At 44.2% G+C, this 11763-nt stretch overlaps 1 protein-coding gene across 5 annotated transcripts in view; it reads right to left on the reverse strand.

The window, feature by feature from the left end:
* PCGF2 (polycomb group ring finger 2) overlaps positions 1 to 278 on the reverse strand; it is a 33086-nt gene extending 32808 nt beyond the window's left edge. For 3 of the 5 annotated variants that reach the window (XM_054014656.1, XM_054014655.1, XM_054014654.1), the window contains exon 1: positions 116 to 200. The gene's annotated coding sequence lies outside the window, so the exon portion shown is untranslated. Of the gene's footprint in view, positions 1 to 115 lie in introns of all 5 variants that reach the window. The other 2 variants (XM_054014657.1, XM_054014651.1) reach the window with 2 other exon arrangements.
* Between the last annotated feature and the right edge of the window lie 11485 nt (positions 279 to 11763).

An 11763-nucleotide genomic window follows, 5' to 3' on the forward strand; every position in this document is an offset into this window, starting at 1 on the left:
CGTAGACTCGAGTCCTTCCCGGGAGGGGGGCGGGAGGGAGAGATCTATTCCCTCCCCCTCCACCCCCCAACACCCCACAGGGCAAAAGGGATTGTAGGGGGAGCTGCGTCCCTACCTGATCCCGGATCTTTTCGGGGTGGGGGACGAGCAGGGTTGGGAAAACAGCGAGCTCCCCCAAACCCCCCTTTCTTTCCTTTCCTTTTTTTTTTTGGTGCCAAAGCGGCGGAGCTGGAAGAAACGCGTCTGTGTAGCTGCTGATGGGATCTGATGGGAGGGGGGGGGCACAAAATGGCTTTTTTTTCCTTCCAGACAAGAGCTTGGCCCCGCCCCCTTTTGCCTCACGTGATCTCATTCCTTTAGGGTGTTTGCAAAGGGGCTGAGGTGCAAGGGGGGGGGAGACAAAAACTGAGATTTGTTTCCCCCCCCCTTAGGCATCCGCCCCCCGGAGCATCCTGACAATACACAACCGGCGGCATCCACCGAGGCAAACCCCAGCCCAGAGACCCAGCCGCAGTCGGGAAAGCTACGAAACATGAGGTTCCAATCGGAACAAAAGCGGCTACGCTGTTCCCTCCATGGGGGTGGGGGGGTGGGGGGAAGAGGGGCAGGGGACTGGCAATCAATCGGAATCATAAGCGGGAAGAAATCGGTGGGAGGGAGGGGTCGCTGATGAGACCCGGCCCTTCTGCTCCCGGATTTTGCCGTTCATGTCTGGGGAAGGTGAAACAAAATTAGCAGATGATCTAGTGTCATAGCAAGTTCTGTTCGGTTTCGTTACAGTCTCGAAGCAAACGATTTTTTTTGCACCAGGAAAAATATATGCGTGTGTGTAAATCTATTTCTGCCCCTTGCTCTCCGCTTTGTATCCATTCACAGACCAGCCAGGCATTGCTTAGAGTACACCAGGAAGGGAAATCGATTTAAAAGGCGGTGACATATCCTAGAAGGCAGAGACACGGGGATATTCCAGATTGTCCAGTTCTGCACACACACACACACACACACACACACACACACACCGCACGTCTTTATTCTCCCTCCCAGACGGCTGTTGCGGTCTCTCTTAAAACAAGAAACAGGCTCCCGAATAAAAAGAATCCAATCAAATAAAGCCAGGGATGAAATGAGACAATTTGAGGGATTTGTTGTGAAAGGACGTGGCTTTATTCTCGGCCCCCTCCCCCCGAACATTTTGATTCAAACCCAACGCATTAAGTTCCAAGCACAAAGACCCGCTGTCGACAACTTCGTGTGATTTCTTTGGAGACTATCTCCGCTGAAGTTGGGGAAAGTCCAGCCTTCAGAGACAAATAACCCGTCTCCTTCCCTGCATTTGCTTTTAAACCACAGAGGCAGGACTTTAGATTTTCTCCTCCCCCCCCCGTGCCCCTTTTCACTGTTACCCTTTATAATTCGTACTACCATGCGACCATCCCTGTCGATACCAGATTTTCAAATATTCCCATTCGCTTCGTTTTGTTAGATCTGCCTCGTTTTCTAAAGACCTTTCCACTCCTTTATTTCTCCTTTCATTTTCTCCTTTGCCAAAGGGAGCGAGGGGTAGCGGGTTATCCGAGGGGAAGCAGGACTTCGACTTGCCTTGTCAATTTCATTCCCACCCGTGCTTGCGCCCCAAGCCGTCGGGGTCAGTTTTAGCCTTGTTCTCTACTTCGTGTCTTCATTGACGGGAGTGCAAAGGGACTGTACCTGTGGTGGGGGTTTACATGAAGGCGCGAGGCGAAGGGCAGAACTGAATCAAGCTCTGGAATTACACACACTCACAAAGATGTATACACATAACACGTGTCGACGATATGTATTTAAACCCTCAAACATTAAGTGCCTATGATGACCAGGATACCCCTTTCAGCCTATTGTCTCGCTACATTTTTATGTGATTCCCACTGCATCAAAAAGTGTCACTTCTCCCTGTTTATTGGCTCTAGACTTCCCATGGTTATTTGCCGCTCCCTGTCAGTTTCTTGCGCTGTCCGATGGGGTGTTTGGTTTTCGATCTTAAACCAGAAGGCATCATCGCTTTCTATTTTGCAGCTGTAATCAGCGGAAGTTTGCTGTGAGGAGGCGCCAAATGCTGCCTAAGTGTATTTCTGGGCCTTGCGGTAACTTTATCTTGCCTCTTAAAACCTCAAAAGTTCTCTCTGTTGTTCCTTCTTTTTTTTTTCATGTGAGCAGCCAGGTTTTCTTGACGTCAACAGCTGACGTTGCTCTTGATCGAGTCTCTCCTGCACTTCAAGGTGCTCTCAGACGGGAGAAGACTTTAAAAAAGAAACGCAGCCAAAAGAGAGAAAAAAAGCAAAGATTCAGAAAATAAAGTCTACCCCCCACCACCTCCCAAACTCCTCTCCCCACGACTCCTAAAAAAGAAATTGACACGAGTACATTTTAACATTTGACGAGCTGGAAAGTTTTTGTGGGCAAAATCAGAACGAGACGTCCCAATTGACTGCAGAATCGAGCACCACAATCTAGCATGGTGTCCTTTTCCTGAACATATTCTGGACGAGAAAGTACTTCAGAATAAAACTCATATTTTTTTAATTAAGGTCACTTCCATAACAAAGGATTTTTTTTCTGGTTGGCCAAAACCACCAGCTTAGTAACTTGCATGTGATTATACATTGGTTGCTAACTCTTTAATAAGCTTTATAATAGAAAAGTAACTGGTTCCCATCTATTTTATTTCAGTCTCTCGTGTTTTTACTTATGACCAAGAGAAATAATATGCCGAGGCAACAATTCTATCAAAACAGTATCTAAACCCCTTTAGCCCACAGCATCTCCTTTCTTTCTCTTGAAAAGGGGGGAAATATAATTCATTTGTCAAATTAGCCCCGCGTACAAATAATCATGGCATGGCACCTCATTAGTGGGTTTTTTAGGATCTTTGTAAGGGAATTTACATATTGACGTCACATGCGTTTAGGGAGAGGACGAGCAAGCTAATGCCAGCATAAATATGACATTTTAATAAGCAGGCTAAATTTGAAAATATATTGCAGGGGTTCTCAAACTGGGGGTCGTGACCCCCCCCAGGGGGTCGCGAGATTATTACCTGGGGGGTCGCGAGTTGTCAGCCTCCACCCAAAACCCCGCTTCACCTCCAGCATTTACAACAGTGTTAAATGTTTTAAAAAGTGGTTTTAATTTATAAGAGGGGTCGCCCTCCGAGGCTTGCTGTGTGAAAGGTTTGAAAAGCCCTGATCTATTGTGATCAGAACTCTGTGTCAGATCTGTAGCATACCCTGTTCATTCCTCTTTTTTTATTTGTAAAACTTACCATTGGTTGGCAGATCTGGTCGTTAGATTCAGCTGTGTTATCATTTAAGCACTGATGGGTGACCTAAAGAAGGGTATCAGGGGGTAGCCGTATTAGTCTGTATCCACAAAAACCGGACTCCTTGTTGATTTTCTAAAGGAAAGGTGCTTTTTCCCTCTCGCCGGTTTTCTCTTGCATTTGTCTATCTAATGAGACCAACAAGCCAATGTATTTCTCTCTCGCCGTTTACATATATATGTGCAGATCACTATAGAAGAGAACACTTTTTTTTTTGTTTTGGTCACAGGATTGCAGAAAGTTAGCGGATCCCCCCACACACACACACTCCCCTCCGCCCCCCCAATAAACAGAGACACTGTCGGTTATTTTTTTAGCATTAATCTCTTGTAGGATTGAAAAAAGCAAGGTAAGCAACAGACTGGCGTCTGCTGTAAGCAGCTTTTATTATTGTCATTAGTATGTGGGGGAGAGAGAGGAAAATCATGTTCGTCTCTAGGGGTTGCCAGAATAGAAACGTGCGGAGAAAGATACAGATCTCGTCATGTTCATTTTCTCGGCGGTATCCACAGGATGCATGAGTGGGGTGGAGTCTTTCTCTCTTTTTTTGGGGGGGGGGGGCGGTTCTCCACACAGTGGGAGCTGCACACTGAACGGATGCTTCTTTCATCCATTGACTCTCTGGCTGTGTCTTTACCGTTTCATGAAACGCAGACTCCTTCTTCTAGCTCGTGTGTGGTGTCTCACAGCCGCTTCCCCAGACGCACACCCAGGCGCTACTGCCAAACGCGCCCTTGACTTCGAAATCTGCGCTGGTTTCATTCCCGGGCTACAGAGACCCTGCAAAGACAACCCCACCACGCCTTGGGATCACACGGCCCCTGCCCTAGCCTGCCACGTGCGTTGTCCACGTGCAAGCGGCTTGGGGGTACCCACCTGACCTGCATGCAAACCAGCCCTCGCTGCGATTTAAAGCCACAGCAGCTACCGGTATATTGGCTCTCTCGGAACATATCGAGTTGTAACTTTGCATCGTGCCTCCTTGAGTCCATAGACACACATTACACAACAGGCTCTCTCTCTCCCGCACCACCCCCACCACACACACACACACACACACACAGAGGCTGCTTGTTGGCGCGACGGACTGTAGATCTAAAATAAAGGCAATAAAACTCTAACTGTATGATTTATTGTTCACAGCCTGCCCGGGCTACAGAAAACGGTTTCCTTTTGCCTCGCTGGATGGTTCCTTGAAAGCTCTGGCCAAAGCTGTGTCTGGGGTTTTTTTATGATGATTATATATAGACGTGAGGCTCTGGGTCTTCCTCCTCCGTTGTTGCCTGTCTAGACTCATCCCTCCGTCCCCATCAATGGCGGCTGGGGGAAGGGAGGAGGCTCTGGGAGGTCTTAGCAGACTCAGCTCTCGAGTCCAGGGAAATCGCTGGCGTGGGATGGAGTCACGCGTGTATGTCGGGAAGGGGGTTGGAATTCGGAGGCTCCATGGGATTCAGTCGGGCTCCGCTTACAATGAAACACCTTGATTGGCCATTCTCTCAATTAGCAGCCCCGCCACAATTAGCAAAACATAACACGGTATTTAACCGGGTTTTAGGGCGTTCGCTTCCTTACAAGCACGAACGGCGGTGGCCGATTGGCGTTCGGGTGCGGGATCCCCGCTGCGGATGGGGAACCGAATGGAAATCGGTTCCAAGGAAAGACCCAGAGAAGGCTTAGGAAGCGAAGCGGGCTCTGCAGTCGGTGTCCATCTCCTTAGCCTGCGCGAGGCGCCAGGCTTGGGGCAGACCCATCTCTAAAAACTACCCTGCCCGTGTTGCAGGTTGATTTCAAACAACACCGGTTTTAGGGACGGGGGAGTAGGCACCCCATGTGCTGCACAGCTAGTGTAAACGGACATAACATTTTTGTTCTTACCCGCTGAGGATCTAACCAAAGGTTGCTTGCATGTTTGTAGTGAATCTCTCTCTCTCCATCCCCATCCACCCCCATCTATCTTTCTTTCCATTCTTTCCTAACATCGCTAAATGTATTAATTTTCCCTCATGTGGGAACTGTCTCTTCTCGCTCTCTCTCATAGATTAAATTACATCCATATAGTATAAATCGCTCGGGATAAAATATCTTTTCAAAGGGAGATGGGTAAACGGGGTGAGTTCAGACTGCACCAGACCCAGTCTGCCGGTTCCCCTCCTGCTCTCTGGGGTGCCGGGAGCCCAGAATCCTGGGGGCATTGGTCAGCAACGCGAGTCGCTTTTTAAATAGTTTACTATTGTCTTAACTCCATCCATACTTTGGAGAGGTGCTAAGATCCCCGGATAGCTCATCTTCCCCCGCCATACACAGAGACCCTGGGCACAGGAAAGAAGCCAAGAACTAAGGTTTTAGTCTCGGTCCTGCTGTCCACGTAATTTCTCCCCAGTTTGAGGAGCTGGTGCCCTGAGATGGGAAACTGCACGTAAAGCGACTCTGCGATGTCTTCCTCCAGGGAGAGGTGCTGGGATGCGATACATGGGGGGAGGGAGTGGGGGGAGGAGAGAGAGAGAGAGATCTGCAAAAGGCATTTGGCCAGATCCTGGGAGGTATGAAAGTCCGCGAAGAGAAGCAGGAGCTACGGGACAAAGTGGTGGCTGGTTGCCCCATCCAACCCTGAACTTTCCCCTGAGGCAAACTCAGAGAGTCTGTATGAAATAAACAAATTCAATGAAATAAACAAGCAAGGAAACAAACATCCAAACATCTTAGCTAGGTGACAGCTGTTTTCCTCCTCTGCTGTCACTCCGAAAACAGACGTCGGAGGCTGGTCGGAGGCAGCGGGGAGTGAGAGGAGAGATAAGGCTAACGATACTATTTTCCCTTGATTCCTCTATGAATATTTCATAGAGCAGGGCTGTATCTGGGTGTACACAAACCTGTGTCCATAATATATAAATATATAGGCGTTATCACAAAGTCGTAAACATACCACGCACACACATTCCTTACCGCTTGCTAAAGCGACCAAGTATCAACTCCCCAATTTATAGGCAGTGGTTTGTTTTTCTTTCTTTACTGCCCTAGTTAAACCGGCTAGATTATGGTTCTAAACCACGGTACACGTGGGGACAGGAAACACATCCCAACGCTGTCGCTCCATAAAGTTGTTAAAGGGTTTAATGACAGGGCTGTTTGGAAACAGATTCGTGTACAGGTGAGCAGGGGGCAGTTTGAACTAAAGCTCTGTCCTGGATCGTTGCCGAGACACGGTCTTTGGAGTCTACTTTCCTCTGTAATTGGCCATCCTGATTATCACCACAAAAGTTTTTTTTTCCTGCTAATAGGTCATCTTCATTAATTAGCCTCTTAGAGCTGGTATGGCATCTTCTCTGGACGTATATATATATACTCTTATTATATATTCCATTCTATGCATCCGATGAAGTGGGTTTTAGCCCACGGAAGTTTATGCTCAAATAAATTTGTTAGTCTCCAAGGTGCCACAGGTCCTCCTGTTCATTGTACAGGTAATCCTGAGCCCCTTCCGCGTGGCATCTGGACACAATGCTGCTGCTTCTCATGTTCTAGCTCTTTTAGGGCATCAGCTGCCTGTTTGGGAGGCAAATCGAAATAAAGCAACCGCCCAATCTGCAAATGTCCGGGCCAGATCCTGCTCCCATTGAAGTAAATGACAAAGCCCTCATTGGCTTCAACGGGTGCAGGATCGAGGCCCTCTTTCTTCTGGACCCGTGGCTCCAAATGGGAAATGAAAACCTCCTCAGTGGCTTATTCCGAGCACCATGGAGTGTTATCCCAACTGCTTGGGAGAGTGTCCCCCTGTCACTGTTCACCATCTGACAAGGGAACGAAACCCTAATGACTCTTAAAAAGTCTTACGGAAAACACAGAGAGAACATGAAAAACAAAGGTTTCCTGATCTGGTGACAGAAATCTTTAACACACTCTCTCTCACACACACACACACACTCTCTCTCTCACACACACACACCTTTCTCTCTCTGTTACACACATATCCACATACACTCGCGAGGTCATATCTCAAAGACACTGGCACCTGCAGGTGGCCTGCTGCGAAATCCATTCAAACCGGTCCTTCCTCCTAAGAGACTGGTAGGGTTCCACTCAGTTGCCAACTCGACCTTTTTGGTGGCTTCTGGCAAGTCGGCCTCATCGATCTATGCCCATCACTGCAAACTGGCAGAGACAACCTGCAAGGAAAGTCACCCACCCAGCCAGTCTCCTTGTTAATGCTCTCCTTCAGCTTCTGAATAGCAATCATCTTTCAGGAAGCTGAGGGGTGTGGGTGTGATCGAATCTAATCCAGTTTGATGGACAAATAGATAGAACTAGACAATGATATAAACACGTTTCATACACGTGTGTTTATACATAATCATCTCATTATACTTATGCACATATCAAAGTTTCCAGTTGGATTTTCAAGCTTCCTTGGTTGCTCTCATTGGTGCTGGTATATATTATATATTGTATGTTGTATATAGCACATTATTATACACACACATATGTAGAAAGGGAGTGTGTGTGTTTCTGTGTCTGTACTCACACACACATCATAACTATCCGTCTAGCTATGCACACACAAGTTAAATATATTGTCTAGCTTTCTGTATAGATGGATCTATAGCTAGATAATGTGATATACACAGATACATATAATTGAGGTGTGTGTACTTAGCTAAATATGATATGTGATGTGTGTATATATGATATACACATGATATATAGAAAGGGTGCGTGTGTATCTACATCATGCATATTTATCTGTACACATTTATCATATCTATCTATACACGCTACATACATGTATCTGTGTATATAACATTATTTAGCTCTATATCTGTCTACACAGAAAGCAAGCTCAGATTACATGAGGCACAACTATATTTATAATGTCCACGCACACACATCTTTGTGTATCTATGTACATCATTGTTTTCCAATCCAGTCTAGCTAGATGGACAAATAGCTACAATTAGACAATTACATGACTACATGTTATAACATGTTTGCTTGTCTATAATCATCTCATTATATCTATGCACACACAAATGTTTGCAGATAGGTCTTCAAGATTCTCAGTTGCTTTCACTGATGTCTACAATATAGAGTACATTATTACACACACACACACATATATAGAAAAGGAATGTGTGTGTGCATCATATGTATCTATCTATCTATCATACATATATTTATCTAAGTACACACACATATCTATCTATCACACATATATTTATCTAAGTACACACACATATCTATCTATCACACATATATTTATCTAAGTACACACACATATCTATCTATCACACATCTATTTATCTAAGTACACACACATATCTATCTATCAAACATCTATTTATCTAAGTACACACACATATCTATCTATCAAACATATATTTATCTAAGTACACACACATATCTATCTATCATACATATATTTATCTAAGTACACACACATATCTATCTATCAAACATCTATTTATCTAAGTACACACACATATCTATCTATCAAACATCTATTTATCTAAGTACACACACATATCTATCTATCAAACATCTATTTATCTAAGTACACACACATATCTATCTATCAAACATCTATTTATCTAAGTACACACACATATCTATCTATCAAACATCTATTTATCTAAGTACACACACATATCTATCTATCAAACATATATTTATCTAAGTACACACACATATCTATCTATCATACATATATTTATCTAAGTACACACACATATCTATCTATCAAACATCTATTTATCTAAGTAGACAAGTCAGGTGTATGTATCTGTGTATATAACATTAGCTAGCTATGTATTTGTCTATACAGAAAGCTAGCTCAGATTACATGAGACACAATATATTTAACACATCTTTGTGTATCTAGATGCATAATTTTTGCCTCTCTCCCCCCTCCCCCCAAATAATTCCTGTTGTGGCTCTGTCAGTCACTAAAAAACCATCATAAATTAGCAGAACTGCTTTTTGTTCGGTTCCCTAATCTCTCTGCCCGTGATTTCCCTATTTGCTGGCAAAATGCGCATTCAATCGCAGGAGCCCATTGGCTGGATTTAGATCGCTGATGCAGTCTTCCGCCCAATCAGGGTCCAAGCTCTGGCACCCCTTGGAACCGGCCCTTCCTCTTACTAAATATGGCTCTATTTTTGTAAGGCGAGTGGCTGCTGTTGGTCTGCTTTGTTCCTCACTCCTGCTGCCTGCTGGCTGAAAAGAAAGAACGTGTTAATTTTAAAAACAACCCAGTAAGGGGGACAGTAAGAGGCGGGTATATTTGATCTCTCTCTTCATTTGGGAGGGAAACAATAAGGACAGTGGATGAAGAATTACTGACTTCGATGCTTCAGCTATCCAAAGCAAGAAAAGCCACTGACGATCCTTCTCCAGACTTTCCCACCGAGTCTCAAAGAGTCCAATACAATCAAGGGGTCTCACTCCTGGCGTTGAGGAGACTTTCTTAATAGTGTGTGTGATGGGAGGAGTGGGGGTATGGTGTTGTGTTGTGTGGGATTTTGTGTGTTTGTGTTCTGTGTGTATATTTCTGTGTTTGTGTTTGTGAGGTGTTTTGTGTATGTTTGTGTGTGTGTGTTTGTGTTTGTTCTGTGTGTATATTTCTGTGTTTGTGAGGTGTTTTGTGTATGTTTCTGTGTGTGTGTTTGTGTTTGTTCTGTGTGTATACTTCTATGTCTGTGTTTGTGAGGTGTTTTGTGTATGTTTCTGTGTGTGTGTTTGTGTTTGTTCTGTGTGTATATCTCTGTGTCTGTGTTTGTGAGGTGTTTTGTGTATGTTTGTGTTTCTGTGTTCTGTGTGTATATTTCTGTGTCTGTGTTTGTGAGGTGTTTTGTGTATGTTTGTGTGTGTGTGTTTGTGTTTGTTCTGTGTGTATATTTCTGTGTTTGTGAGGTGTTTTGTGTATGTTTCTGTGTGTGTGTTTGTGTTTGTTCTGTGTGTATACTTCTATGTCTGTGTTTGTGAGGTGTTTTGTGTATTTTTCTGTGTGTGTGTTTGTGTTTGTTCTGTGTGTATATCTCTGTGTCTGTGTTTGTGAGGTGTTTTGTGTATGTTTGTGTGTGTGTGTTTGTTCTGTGTGTGTATTTCTGTGTCTGTGTTTGTGAGGTGTTTTGTGTATGTTTGTGTGTGTGTGTTTGTGTTTGTTCTGTGTGTATATTTCTGTGTCTGTGTTTGTGAGGTGTTTTGTGTATGTTTCTGTGTGTGTGTTTGTTCTGTGTATATATTTCTGTGTCTGTGTTTGTGAGGTGTTTTGTGTATGTTTCTGTGTGTGTGTGTTTGTGTTTGTTCTGTGTGTATGTTTGTGAGGTGTTTTGTGTGTTTGTGTGTGTGTGTTTGTTCTGTGTGTATATTTCTGTGTGTATGTTTGTGAGGTGTTTTGTGTATGTTTGTGTGTGTTCTGTGTGTATATTTCTGTGTCTGTGTTTGTGAGGTGTTTTGTGTATGTTTCTGTGTGTGTTTTATGGGCTGTCTATCAGAGTCGATGATTTGTGTGTGTTGGTGTTTTATGTGCGTGTGTGTCCTTGTGAGTGTGTGCATTCAATTGTTCAAGGTTCTCCCAGGAATTAGTTTTCAAGGATTGTCTCGGAAATATTTGCCATACGGTCTCCAGGATGAGCATCGGGCCATTTCTTTCATATCCTGTTTACCACAAGCAGGAGGAGAATTTGCCAATTTCTCTGAGACAGATTCTTCCAGCTTTCCTTACAGTGCTCCGGATTGACACTGGTGTGAGAGAAGACAAGATTTGGATTTGCCCCTAGTCTGATCTGTGGAAAGAGGAGCTACTAAACCGTGGAAAAAAACACTAGGGTTGAAATCCTGACCCACTGAAGTCAATGGGAGATTTTCCCACTTACTTAACTGGTGCAAGGATTTCACTCAACCTGGAGAGGTGTAGGTAAATGACTTGTTCCTCATAGGAACAAGAGATCATTCACCTTGTCCCATCTTCATCTTGTTTCTACAACTAATTATTCTGTCAAACTCAATTTTAAATAAACCTTTGTTATTTGCTTCTATATCACACTTCCCATTCTGTATGGGGGAAAATCATACATTCTATATACTTCCTTCATCGTGTGTGTGTGTGTTTATTTAATTAATTGAAAAAATATTGTAATGTACTTATATCTCCTCCCTGATCTCTCTCTGACCGCTCCCTCTCGAGGGATATATTGGATAGAACTGAATCTACTTGATAAATAAAAAGGGCTCTTAATTATGTTTAATTAGGGGCTCCATTTCTCAGTTCATATCCAGGCAAAATGTCGTGGGAGTTTTTCTCTGAATCAGGATTTCAGGATCGGGCCCATAATATGTTTCAGTCAGTACGGAATCTGGGTAAGGTTCCAGGAGCAGGCGAATTGAAAGAGAAAGAAATCCGTATATAAGAAAGC

Source organism: Malaclemys terrapin, chromosome 25 (genome assembly GCF_027887155.1).
Source record: "Malaclemys terrapin pileata isolate rMalTer1 chromosome 25, rMalTer1.hap1, whole genome shotgun sequence".
Classification (NCBI taxonomy): domain Eukaryota; kingdom Metazoa; phylum Chordata; order Testudines; family Emydidae; genus Malaclemys; species Malaclemys terrapin.